Here is a 13,060-nt window from a genome sequence, read left to right on the forward strand (position 1 = left end):
GTGAGTTCCAGAATGGCCCTGTGACCAGGACAGGTATGTTCTGGACTGAGAGTTTTCTCCGAGACTTCTGCCCTGTGTTCCCAGGTAGGAGCAGAGCCTGAATTACCCCTCAACTGCCTCTCAAATTCTGGAAGAGTAGGACAAGGCTGTAGTCTACAGGATCCTCTTCCCACAGAGTCACACACCCCTCTGACAGCTCTTCCAACATTGCTACTGCTGTTTTACCAGGATTTCATGGCTACTGGCGCGCAGCTGAGAAGCGATGGCTGGAGTGTTTGTGATGAGACCGTCTGAGGGGAGACAGGGAAAGGGTACAGGCTAGGACCAAGAGGCTTCCAGACACATGGGCCTAGGGTCTTGGACTTGGAATGGCCCCATGTTGAGGCCCTGTGGGGCCAAAGGAAGGCAGGGCAGGCAGCATGATCTGTTCCCCTGCCTTTCTGGAGTATCCATTTGTCCCTCTAGTCTTTGTCCTCTAGGGCAGCACTGAAGGTAGACCACAACATGAGGGTGTCAGGAGGTGCTAGGACAAGGAGCCATCCCACAGCAGTACCTGCACGTCCTCCCTGCCCGGGGCTCTGCACTGATGCCCTCAGGGGTTGTCCCTGCTGGCCCTTGTGATGTCTGTGTCTCCTGAGGCAGTCTCAGTCTGGTGTGCTGTGATGGACTGCCTGCCTGGGAGTTCCATGTGCTGTCTTTTCTTCCTTCTTCCTTTTTGCTCTTGTCCCTCTGTGATGTCCCCTCTCTGCCTTCACTCTTGTCTCCTTGTTTGTGTGGAACTGTGCTTGACCCTGAGGCTCCATGCATAACTGGGAGATGCCCTCCAGAAGATGCTGCCAGGACAAGGAGGCTGAGGCCTTCCCAGCAGAGGAGTGATTGCTGTGCATGGGTTCTCTAGTCCCAGATGCTGCTGCCTTGAGTACAGGCCTGAGGGATAGCTCAGGTGGGCACACCCTGACCCTCCTCCAGTCTGCCCTGGACTCAAGCTTCCTGGAGAAACCTTGCAGCTCAATGCTTTTCCCTCCAATGGACTAGTCTACCACAGCTCTATTGCACATGGACAGCCTTCTTGGGTTAGGATGTTGGCAGAAGGCTAGGACTTGGGGGTAATGGGCTCCTCTTTGTACCTACTGAGGAATTTGTGGACTCCAGATCAAGGCTGGCTTCCAAGGCACTGGGTGTTGCTCCTGTTCCTGAGCCCCATGTTGCAGAATCTGATTTGGAGGGTATAAAGGTGACTGCCCTCTTTCCCCTTCTTGTTGGCTTGTGTGATTGACGTTCTGTCTAGTGTGATAGGCCTATAGTAAAGAAGGTCACAGTCAGACAGGTGTGACCTTACCATTCTGGTTTGTAGATGGAGGGTTGTCTCTCTTCCTGTTGTGGGTGAATCCTGAGGGACAGGACCCAGGAGGGCCTCAGGGAGACTCTGCCACAACATAACCACAGACCACACCATGAAGTGTTTAATGACAGAGCTGGAAGGCACATCCTTTCCGTTTGTGTGAGGACGGGTGGTAAGAAGGAACATTCAGAAAGCCTGTAAGCTTTTCCTTCAGCTTAGAGAGCACTTGTGCTGTCCATGTGCAGTGGCAGTTGGTGCCTGAGCCCCATGGTGAGGGCAGGCATGGCAGTCCTGGCCATACACAGCAGAGAGAAGTGGGGATGCTACTGTGACAGGGAGAAACAAAGTATCTTTGTCACTCGGTGCTACCTGGTGCCTTACATCATGAAATGCTGTTTTAAATACCTCTTTTAGCCTGGTTTTAGAGGTGGTAGTAAAGTGTCATTCAAATAATCAATACCATATCTAACTTTCTATATATCAATCCTCTAGCTGATCTTACCTCAGAACATGCTTCAGCTCTCAGGGCTGGGCCTGGTGTTGGGATGGTGTGTAGTGATGGCCTTGCCTTACAACCTGAGAAACATGGCATTTTTAGCGATAGATTCCCTCCCATGATGGCTGCTATCTGAAGGGATCATGCTATTTCTTGGGTGCCTGCCAAGTGCTCACTTAGGATCCAAGTGGCCTCACCCCAGGACCCCACTGTGTCACATTGGGGAGGAGGGTGGCCAGGGCTGGCATCTCTGTTGTTACAGGACTTTCAGGAGGAAATGACACTTTGATAGGTGTAAGTGTGTCCCCAGGGGGCATGGGCTCTCATCTCAGGTCAGGGTGAGGCCCCTCTTTTGTCCTCTCTCTTTCCCCTGCCTCCCAGCCTCTCATCTCCATTTACCCCCTTATAATGCTGTGTTCTCAGGTGTGGGAGTGGATGACACCCTCTCCCTACCCTGAGCCTAGGGAACAGGCCTCCTTGGGAGCTGCCTCCTCCTGGGTCCTTTGGTTTCTGCCCTCCACCCCCCCCCCTTCTCCACCTGGCGTTTGCTGCGGCTGTTGGAAGTGTCAGTGCTTCGCATGCTGCCTGGGCAACTGAGGCTCGTGGAGGCCTGCAGTGTGCTTTGCTGGTGACAGTTGACCTGGTGTATAGATTGGAGTTGAAGTTTGCGAGACCTGCTTTTCTCAGGAGCAGGCCCAGGTACCCTGGTCAGTAGAGGTGGGTGGGCAGGTTGGGCCCCCAGCTCCTGCTGAGCCACTCTGGAGGGCTTTCCCCAAGTCAGCAGGTGCCTGTGACTGCCCGCCCTCCCCAGAGCCGTAGTCCCTTGTGTAATTTGCAGTGGGATGTCTGTTAAGATTGCGCCCACTTCCCAAGTCAGCACTTAATTGGCAAGGTGCTTGATTTAACAGCGTGGGAGCCTCCACCGGAAAAATGGCTTGAATAAATCTCTGCCTGACGCCAGAAAATAGATATAATCTCAGCATTAACTACATTAATAGTAGCAGGAGCTGAATTAAGAAAGCCATAAAGCATAGGTGGGAAGCGTAAATTATGGTCCCTCCTCCCCTGAGTGTTTGGGTCAGGGAGGTCGGGCCTGGGCGGGGTAAGGGCTTAACCACCGAACCTGAGCAGGAGCCTGAGCTAAAGATGGAGGGACAGCTCAGGGACATGTCCTGACTAGGGGTCTCGAGGGTCTCAGCTGTAGGAGGTTATCCTAGCCCTTCCTTCCCCCCGGCTCTTGTTTGTCCCAGGTCTAGGGAATCCTGGCAGAGTGGCCAGCAGTGCCATGAGGTGCTAGAAGAGCCCTGTGTGTCATTAGGAGTGACAGAGCAGGACTGAGTCTGCTAGAGCAACCGACTCCAGACCCCGTGCTGCGCTCTGAGATTTGCACCCAAGAAACCTCCTCAAAGGAGGCACCGTCCCGTTGCTGGTTGGACAGCTGGCCTGAGGGTCACCATTCTTCCTTGTTGTCCCTGTGGTCTTCCCAGGGGCCCTCATATGACGACAGGGGCTCTGCTAGGACAAGTGCCATTGCCTGGGCTGTTGTATGGGTCTGGTGCGGGGCTGTTCTTAGTTTTGAGAGGCCCGGGTGGACATGTCCTGCAGATGAAGTTATGTGCTGCTCTGCCCTGTCTTTGGTGGCCACTGTCATTAGACATGTGGACTCTTGAGTTTTGCTTTAGTGCTTTAATTCACCATTGTTTGTTAGTCACTTGCCTCTGGCTTGCCTGTTTCTCGTGGATTCATAGGACCCTTGGAGTGTTCACAGTGTCACCTTTGTCATTTACCCAGCTTCGGTTTGCTTTTCTGTCTAAGGTCCTTTGCCAGAAGGTCCTATTTTTCTATGCTGTGAAGTTTCTCTCCCTCTTAAGACTCCATGCATCAGTTTCTGTAGACGAGCCTTCCCTGAGACCCCCCCTGCCTGTACCTACACCAGTCTGATCTCCAAGGCTCTGTCCTGAGGTTTTCCTGTAATAGAAACGTACAGCAGGCCCTAGAGAGTGCCTTCTCTTTGCCTCTTGCTGTGGATTGGATTGTGTCCCATTGGAGTTCATAAGGTAAAGCTCTGACCCTCGTGTAACCTTATTTGGAGAAGAGGTCTCTGGGAGCGAGTAAAGTTAACTGGGGTCATACATGTTCAGCTTTAATCCAGTCTGACTGGCGCCATGTAAGAAAAGGAGACACAGGTGCACACCTGGAGAGGAACTAGTGAGAACAGCGGGAAGGCGCCATCTGGAGCCACGAAGGGAAGCCTCCCCCGGGACCAGTCAGTGGCACCTGGGTCTGGAACTCTCAGCCTCATGAGGAAACATGTTTCTGTTGTTGAAGCACCCATGCTTTCTGTGGGCAGCCCGAGTTGGGTACCTTACCACAGGTCCTCAGGCTGTACAGGGTGTGTCGCAGTAGGCTTTCTCTCATGCCTTGTCCTTGTCCATTTTGCTATTAACAAGTGTCTTGGTTACTTTTTGCCTTGGCATCTGCCCACAAAGCTGCTCTCAGCCTTGTTGAACATGTCTTGAGGTGACAGAGAACTTTCATGTTTGTGGAGTTCAGCCTTGGGATGGATGAGAGGATTAGTAAATAAGACAGCTAGGTTCCCACGCTGTTGCCCCAACTGCAGGCAGTTACAGCGTCAATGTTGCAGTCCCTCTGTCTCTTACTGTAAAGTTAACTGGGGTCCTACATGTTCAGCTTTAATCCACAGGAGCCGTGATGCTGGTGTATGGTAGCATCTCACTGAGGATGTGTGTGTGTGTGTGTGTGTGTGTGTGTGTGTGTGTGTGTGCACAAATGGGGTCAGATGACAATTTGTGGTGTTGTGGGTTCTCCTTCTACTGAGTTCAGTCCCAGGGATTGAACTCGGGTTGTTAGGCTTGGCAGCTTAGCCTTAACTTGCTAAGCCATCTTCCCAGCCCTTTCACTTTGTCTTGACAAGTTAATGTTGCTGAGTGTCTTCCATACTTAGCATTCTGTGGTTGTACTTTTTCATGGAGTTCTTCTTCAAGTCTTTTGCCTGTGTTTGCCTTTTTATTGATTTGCTGAAGTGCTGTGTATATTATGGATATATTCTTCCCCTGGATGTCTTCTTGCATTCTAGGGCTTGCTTTTTCTATTGCTGCTGCTGCTGAAGCCAGGTCTTGTACGTGCTAGACAAGTTCTCTACTACTGAGCTACACCAGCAGTCTAAGGGCATGCTTTTTAATGCTCTGATTTATCATTCTTTTGTTTTGCTTTTTCAAGACAGGGTTTCTCTGTGTAGCCCTGGCTGTCCTGGAACTCAGAGAGATCCGCCTGCCTCTGCCTCCCGAGTGCTGGGATTAAAGGCATGGCCACCACTGCCCGGCTATCATTCTTTGCTTTTATGAATAGTGTTCTTTGTTTAAGAAATATTTGCCTATCCAAGGTCCTATTTTCTTCCAGCAACTTGGAAGTCACCTCTGAGTCTATGATCTTTCTTGGGCTGAGGTACCTCTCAGAGGAGATAAGGAGCTCCCTTACCTCACCAAGCACATGGGTATCAGCCCTTACTCAGACCCTTAAACACTAGGCTGTTCCGGCCCCTCCATTTTTTTACCAGTGGATGGGTAGATCATTGGAATTGTTCCTTACACTTGTTCTTCCAGGAGAACTTTAGGGAGTACTGTTGTAGCCTTCCCCAACAGCCTTTCCAAAGCGACGAGACTGCACTTTCTTCGTACGCTTTGTGCCTTGCTGTGTGTGCTTCCTGTTCTCCGTGTTAAGGGAGCGCCACTGCCTCCACATGTGGACCAGATACACCTGCTATGAAGTTCTTCTGAGTTCTTACTACTTCTTCTTCCATACATATTATTCCACCTGGTTTTTGCTAACATCTTGGAAGGATATTGATTCTCATATACATTTACCTGTTCATCCTTCTAACTCTAGTGAGTTTTTATTGTTGAGCCTTGTGGTCTTTCTCTGGTGTTAGTATAGAGGCCACTTCTTAGCAAGGCTTCCCTCATATAGGGAGCCAGCTGAATTCCCTACACAGTCTTGGAGGGGTTTTCCCATGGCTTGGTGGAAGAGTGTCGTCCTGGGTCTACTTAGAAAGTGTGACCTATGGATACCTGAGGACCTAACTATGCCCCTCAGCAGCTGACACATTGGTATTGAGTGGGTCCTGGGCTGACAATATGGGAAAACTGGTGCCCAGTTGCAGAGGACTGAGGGCACTGCCTGTGGTATATACCAGCCATTACCACCAAGGATAATTGTGTTGGCCACTGGGCCCCAGCCTCTTTACCCATGTTGCTGAACTCTGCACTCTGAGTAGGGCCATTAAGGCCCAGCAATACCTGTTTTTTGCAGCTAACATACAAAACACCAATAGCTTCAGCTGAAATGGATTTTTAAAAGTGTCATTTTATGGAGAATTTTACTTTCCATCTTGTTGTTTATTAGGCTCTTAAAGGGAAAGCTTGTAATGTATCCATTGATCGAAATACCAATTGAATAGACGTGAGCACATAAAGTACATAAAATCGCCCAGCCCCTCATAATAGGGCAGCGGCATTTGTAACGGAGGCAGTGCAATTAGCTTTACCCACCGCCACTGGGCTGGGCTGGCAAGGGGTGCCCCTGAATCACTGTTGCTCATTAATGTGAGAGAGAAAGTGGGGAGCAGGATCCCTTGAGGAGTGATGTCCTGAAGAGTTCTTGGGTGACATAGCAGAGCTCTTCCTTGGAGCCGTGACCATGGGTCAGCCTCAGGCCCTGATTAGCCAGCTTTGTCCCACCTCCTTCACCAACAGCCACCCACTTGCACCCCCTGCCTAACCACGGCCTTACCTGCCCCAAGCTGACCTCTTTCCTTTGGTACAGTTTACATGGTCAGCCTTCTCCATGTGTGTCTTTACCTTCACTGTGGCCCTCCAGGGCAAGATTGCCCTTCTCCTTTGTGCATGGTGCCCGGATCCCAGGGATAATGAGTCTTCTTAGTTACCCCCTACCCCATGCCTCTGCTCTGCTTGTCCCTCATGGCCCTGGTAGTCTTCTCCCCAGGCCTGAATTCTTGGGAACCTGAGACGCTGGGTTGTCCAGGTCATTGAGGTAAGCCTGTCGAGTGAGGCTTCTCTCTTCCAGAGCATTTCACGTGCTGCCCTGCCCAAGCTGTGCAGGTACTGAAACCATTAGGTGGGACTAGCACTGGAGAAAGGGGTGTTTGTACTGCTTGGTACCCACACACATGCTCGTGTACTTGCACACACACAGGCACACATACTAGCTCACTCTCCTGAGCTGAATGGCTGGGGTGGGCCGGTCGGTTTCTGGTGGAAAGCCCTGCTAAGCAGTTTAGTGCCTGTCACGGCGGCTCCGCCTGACCTACTTGGGGATTCGCCGTGCAAGCTGCCTCTTCTGCTGACTGCGCACTCTCGGTCGCTCAGCTCCAAGCTTCAAAAACCGTGCTCCATTTCCTGAAAAATGCTTCCCTGGTTGTTTTCTCTGCTCCCCAGCCAGCCTGCCCAACTCCTGTTCCATCACCTCCAGCTTGGGCAGCCTGCCCCACGTGCTGCATTCTTTGGGTAGCAGCGTTAGGGTCACTACTCAGTCCCCTCACCCTCCTCTTCTTTCTATACCATTGTTTCCTTGGAGCTCAGCCTTTGATGTACAGATGGGTACCTTGTTTGTCAGATCTCCTTGCCCTCTCCAGCAAGTCTCCCTTGTTCTGTCTCCCACTGTACCTGCCTGAAACCGACCAGAGCTTTCCAACACACCCTCGTCCCTGCCCTTCCTGAGAGGTCCTGGGAACCCACACCTCCCATTAGTACAGGTTTCCAGAGCTGCCTACATTCCACACAGCATGGGCCTTTCCTCTGGGAGTCCTGGGTGACAGATACATGGCTAAGTAGGATCCATGCCTTTCCTAGGCTGGGAGCATCTCACCTTCACTGGATATTGAAGAAGGCTTCCCCAAGGACATAATGCCTGAGCTTGGACCCAGATCCAATCATGTCTTCAGGCAGGCAGAGGTACATCATGTGCAAAGGCCCAGTTTCGGGGGGAGGGACACAATACTTTGAAGGCTCTGCAGCTTTCTAGGGTAACTGGAATTCTAGACTAGAGAGAGGGAAGGTTTGAACATGGGAGCAGTAACCAGAAAGGACGCAGGAGCTCAGCCCTGTGGACCTCTTGTGAAACACATGGGATGAGGAAATTGGGGGAACTTTATCAGTTGTGTAGTTTCAAACAAATGGACAGGAAAGAGCAGGTGAAGGGATCCTTAACCTGAACCAGTAGAAGCCAGGCTGGACTCTAGGATATCAGCAGAGGACAAATGGATGAGGCCTGGGGTTGGCGGGAAGGTAGCAAGGCCTTAGTTTCTGAGAGGTCTGGGAGGCAGAAGGTTCTGGGAATGGAGGTAGACAGATTAGAGGAAGAGAGTGGGTGTGGGGCAGGAAGTAAGTATAGGAAGCAAGTAGAAACGAGTGTTACTTGGACTGGCAATGCAGGGAGGGGGACAGACATTAGCTTTTGTTTGTTTCTTGTTGGAGAGAGGTATGATCATGTGAGTGTGTGTGTACACGTACGCACATATACATGGAAGCCAGAGGGCAGCCTTAGGTGTCGTCATTCATTCCTCAGGAGCCATCCACCTTGCCTTTTTTTTTTTTCTTTTTTTTTTCTTTTTTTTTGTTTTTCTAGACAGGGTTTCTCTGGGTAGCCCTTGCTGTCCTGGAACTCACTCTGTAGACCAGGCTGGCTTCAAACTCACAGAGATCCACCTGCCTCCACTTCCCGAGTGCTGAGATTAAAGGCGTGGCCACCACTGCCCGGCCCACCTTGCTTTTTGAGAGAAGATCTCTCATTGGTCTGGAGCTCACCAAATCAGCTAAGCTGGGTGGCCAGTGAGCCCCGGAGATCTGCTTCTCTCTGCCTCAGGAGTACTGGAATTACAAGTATGCACCTCTGCACTGGTTTTTGATGTGTGTCCTGGAGACTAACCTCTGCGTGTCAAGTGCTCTGCAGATGGAGGCATCTCCCCAGCCACCTGTTTGTTTTTAGCAGGCAAGACTGGAGTGCAGTGGATAGCAGCAAGAGTCAGGGCTGAGCTGGGAGGCACAGGAGGGTTCTGGGTAGGACTCACTGTCTTCACTTCAGTTTACCCATAAACTGTCTATGCTGTCTGGTATGCTGAAAGGAAATGAACTTCAGGTCCCACCTCCTTGCCCCAGCTGCCCGGGTAACTCTTTTCCCTCAGCAGTCTTTGTAGAGACCCAGCTCTGTTCTCAGTATCTGTTGTTCAAAGATGCCATTGGACCTGGTATGTGTGGCTTCCAAGTTTAGAATTACTGGGCTGTGGCCTGGGCCTCTGCATGCCTCCTGACTGTGCCCTGCCCAGACTCTTCCAGGGTCCCTGCTCCCTTACCGCCTGTGCTGGGTCTGTACTCATCACACTGGTCTCTAAGAGAGGAGTGTGTTGCATGTCAGGGTCCCATGCATGAGGACATTACAGAGCCAAGAGAATGGTACCCAGAATCTGGGTTGCAGAGGCCGGGCTGCCTGGAGGACTGTGCCCACAGAGGGCAGGTGGGCAATTGTTAGGACTAGCTGTCCTTCAGATGCCTGTCCCCCCGAGCCGGAGGCTGCGGCTGGTGACATAAGTGTTGGAACATTCTGTGTGTCCAGATCCTGTAAAGCTAGGGAAGGAGCAGGCTTAGCCATCCAAATACCTTCAACCCCATCACTGCCTTTCTGCCATCCCAGACAGCTTCTGGCTTGGAAGTTTCCAGTGCTCATAAGGAAGTAGACACACAGCATTTTTTTTCTTTTTTTTTTTCTTTCTTTAAAAAAAAAGAAAAAAGAAAAGGAAAGAAAGAAATAAACTACTTTTGAGGTGTGTGTCTTTCTCCCATTATCACTGCTTCTCATTTAAAATGTTATCTCCCCCTGCCCCATCCTTTGTGCCCCCCCAAGGGGAAGAGGGGAGGCCCAGCCTCACCCTGGTGTAGTCAAGGTTATGGTGATAAATCCTGGGGCATTGTCACTTCTATTCGGAGTAAATTGGCTGGCCGCTTTCGGGCTGAAGGAAAGATAATTTGCTGTAGTATTTCAAATGGATTAGAAATGGATTTGAAGGGAAAGTTCATGCCTCCCATTACAAAGGCGAGAAAGAAGACTATCTTAAGGCACTGTTCCCTCCCTGGCCTTCATTATCCACGCTTAATACCTTTCCTATTTTCCAGCGTTAATGAAATTTCCTGGCGGCATGGGCCTGCCGGACGGATGGGAGAAGCCTTTAGATCTGCGGCTCCCGTTGCAGAAAAGGAATTACAGAGCCGTGCCGTGAGGGCAGGTGCTTGCAGGGTCCTTGGCCCTGCTATTATCTCATTAATTTTATCCCTCTTCTCTGTACAGTTCGTTTCCAAAGGCTGTCCTCTCCATTAGGGTAACAATTTACTGGAGTGCTGTGACACCCATGGCAGTAAAAAGCTACAAGGCCCCACCTGGCGCCCTCTGCTGCGGCTTCCAAAGCCAGTGAGCTGGCGGGGGTGGGGGTGGGTGGATGGGTGAGGGAAAGGCCTTTGCCTTGACCTGGTTAAGCCCCGGGGTCCAGCCAGATCCCCTTGAGGTCTCATCCCTAGCAACACCCAAATGTAGATTTTTCCACACAAGGCTTCCAGGCTCTCGGTTGAGCAAAGCAGCAGGTAGCACCTGTCCCCATTCCCTGCAGGCCCTGGATCCACAGCCCTTTGCACACACAGTCAGGATAAGAACAGAGGGGCTGCTGTCCTGCATCTTCCCAAGTAGCTCCACAGATGGCCCACAGTTGTTACCACCATCTAATGAGCAGTTTTTCAAGGAAGAAAGAGAAAGGGACAAATGGCTATTTCCTGATCATCCGTAAGAATTGAAACATGTCAAGCCAGGCATGGTGTAATCTCGGCACTCAAGAGGTCGAGGCAGCAATGTCTCTTGTTTGAAGTCGTCTTGGCCTGTATAGTGAGACCTTGTCTCAAAAAAGCAAAGCAAAATAAAACAAAACAAACATGTGGAATAACTCATACTGTCTTGGGAAGAATTGTAACCACAGATGAGCCTTTCAGCTCTGAAGACCAGTCATGAAAAACTGGCTTGTTCATTTGAGGGTGAAGGCAGTGAGAACCAGGTCTGGGCTGAGGCATCCTAGTCTAGCCTGAACCCCATGCTTTCTCCTGACTCCTGGTGTCTTGAGGCAGGCCCTTGACAGTCCCCAACTTGAGACTCCCTGATGTATAAGGGAGGGGCTGCAGGCCTCCTTCTTGGGCAAGTGCTTGAAGAAATAAAGGAACTCCACAGTTCTGGCTGGGCCTGGATAGGTCTGTGGCTGCCTCACACTGTTTTAACCTGTGGCTCCTTTTCTGTGGCTACATCTAGGGAGGAGGAAGTGGGAATCACATTCAAAGCTCACTGTGCATTACACAGCTCCCTAAGATGCCTCTGGAGGAAAAGCATCAGGTGTGTTCTCACAGGGCTGGGCAGATTGTAGTTGAGCATGAGTATGCTTGTCTTCTGACCATCATATTTCTGGTGGCTGTGTATTTGCTCACATTGTATAGCATAGCGTAGCTATATACTGTGTAGAGATGGAGTGCTTGGGAGAAATAGTATGAAAAGAGAGCCTGCATGGATCCCAGTCAGGAGCTCATCAGGTCTTCTGGTAAAGACCAGAGCTGACTTCTGGCTTCAGTTGTAGGGTGGCCAGAAGCTGGGTAAGAGGTCACTGCTGGAGAATGGTCCTCTCCAGTCCCTTCTTCCTCAGAATGCTACTCTAGCCCCAGGCTGGTGGTTGCAGGGATGTCTTCCCTATGGATAGTAAGGAACCAGCCAGTCTCATGTTGAACAAACTCCAGCAGCTACTGCTCTAGTATCAGTTTATTTTAACTGAGGATTTGGAATTAAGTTGAACATCCCGTGTGAAGTGGCCATAGCTCTGAGTAGAGGTCAGGACAAACCATTGAGCCTCTAACTGACAGGGTTGGCAGTAGATCTCTCTTGGATGGGGCTTTCCTCATACCCAGTGAAAGCCAAGCGTACCAAGTCTGATAGACTAGATCCTGGAGGTCACAGTCTCGTAGGATTCCCGTCTCCAACCCAGATAGTACCCAGCAGAGGGCTGGCTAATGAAGTATGTGATGGGTAGGGCAGTGAGTGGCCAGGCAGACCGATCCCTGCAGCCTGGCTTCTTGGCAGGACTCTTTCCCTCCAAGATTGGTGTTTGTGAACTTGAATTTTAATTAAGAGAAACTGGGTTAAGTGCCTTCTGTGGCCTCCTACCACGGTGTTTGTACTTACACCGCAGCTTTGGTCCCCTGACGGCTGGCTCGCTTTGCTCACATTATCTCACTAATGAGCCCTCCGAGGCCACTGGCTGGCAAGAGTTATCCCAACTTGCAAGTGGAGAGACCAAGGCTCAGAGGGGCTACGGTGCTGGGTGGTAGAACGGTAGCTGAGCCCAAGTGCATGGCTGCCTTCCCCTGGTGCTTTTCTTTTTGGGTGGCTCCACCTGGGTTACAGGGAGTGCTGCAGGTGTCTTGGCAAGGCAAGCAAGCAAGCAAGCCTCCTCTGGCTGTTATTCTGCAGTTCAGCTCTCGGGATACCTCCTCGGCCCTAGTTGGCTGGAGAAGAGTCTGTTACAGCTGTAGGATCCCGAGAGACTTCAGACCTTGCTTCCCTCAGGAGCTAGACCTGGATAGGCTACAGGGCCTTGAGCACCAGTGGGGTCTGGAAGAGAAGGGTCACAGCCCTGTACCAGGCAGGAGATGTTGCCCATACCTTCCATTTTAGCTGTCCTCTGGGGAGTGAGGACTGCTGTTATGAAGGCCTCTGTGTACTCTATTGATACATACCTGGTGCCCATTGCTCACATTTGCCACTAGAGGGCAGTGCATGCAGGCTGTGATCATGTGATAAGTAGTGTCTGATTTACATAAACATTACATACCTCCAAAATGTATCTTGAAGATTGGCTGCATGCTGAGCCCTCTGGGCTCACCTGGCTGCTGGGGCACCAAGTTCCCTCCCTGAGGACAGTCTGCTCAAATCACAGCTAAGCAAGGGCTGTCACATCAAAGGCCCTTTCTCAGCTTGTATAGTGCTCGAGCCTCCAGGGGTCCTGGGGTGTCTGGTAGACCTGAAAGCTTGAAAGGGTGGGGAGCAGTAAGGTGGTCTCTGACGTCCAAGACTGACCTAGCTTAGGTCTGTACTCTAAGTCACCAACCCTA

The 13,060-nt window shown here is 51.1% G+C and overlaps 1 protein-coding gene across 1 annotated transcript in view; it reads left to right on the plus strand.

The window, feature by feature from the left end:
- Positions 1 to 13,060, plus strand: part of LOC131896385 (zinc finger CCCH domain-containing protein 3-like) — a 56,565-nt gene that overhangs the window by 18,105 nt on the left and 25,400 nt on the right. The gene's annotated exons all lie outside the window — the stretch shown is intronic.

The sequence above is a fragment of the Peromyscus eremicus genome, chromosome 20 (genome assembly GCF_949786415.1).
Source record: "Peromyscus eremicus chromosome 20, PerEre_H2_v1, whole genome shotgun sequence".
NCBI lineage: Eukaryota > Metazoa > Chordata > Mammalia > Rodentia > Cricetidae > Peromyscus > Peromyscus eremicus.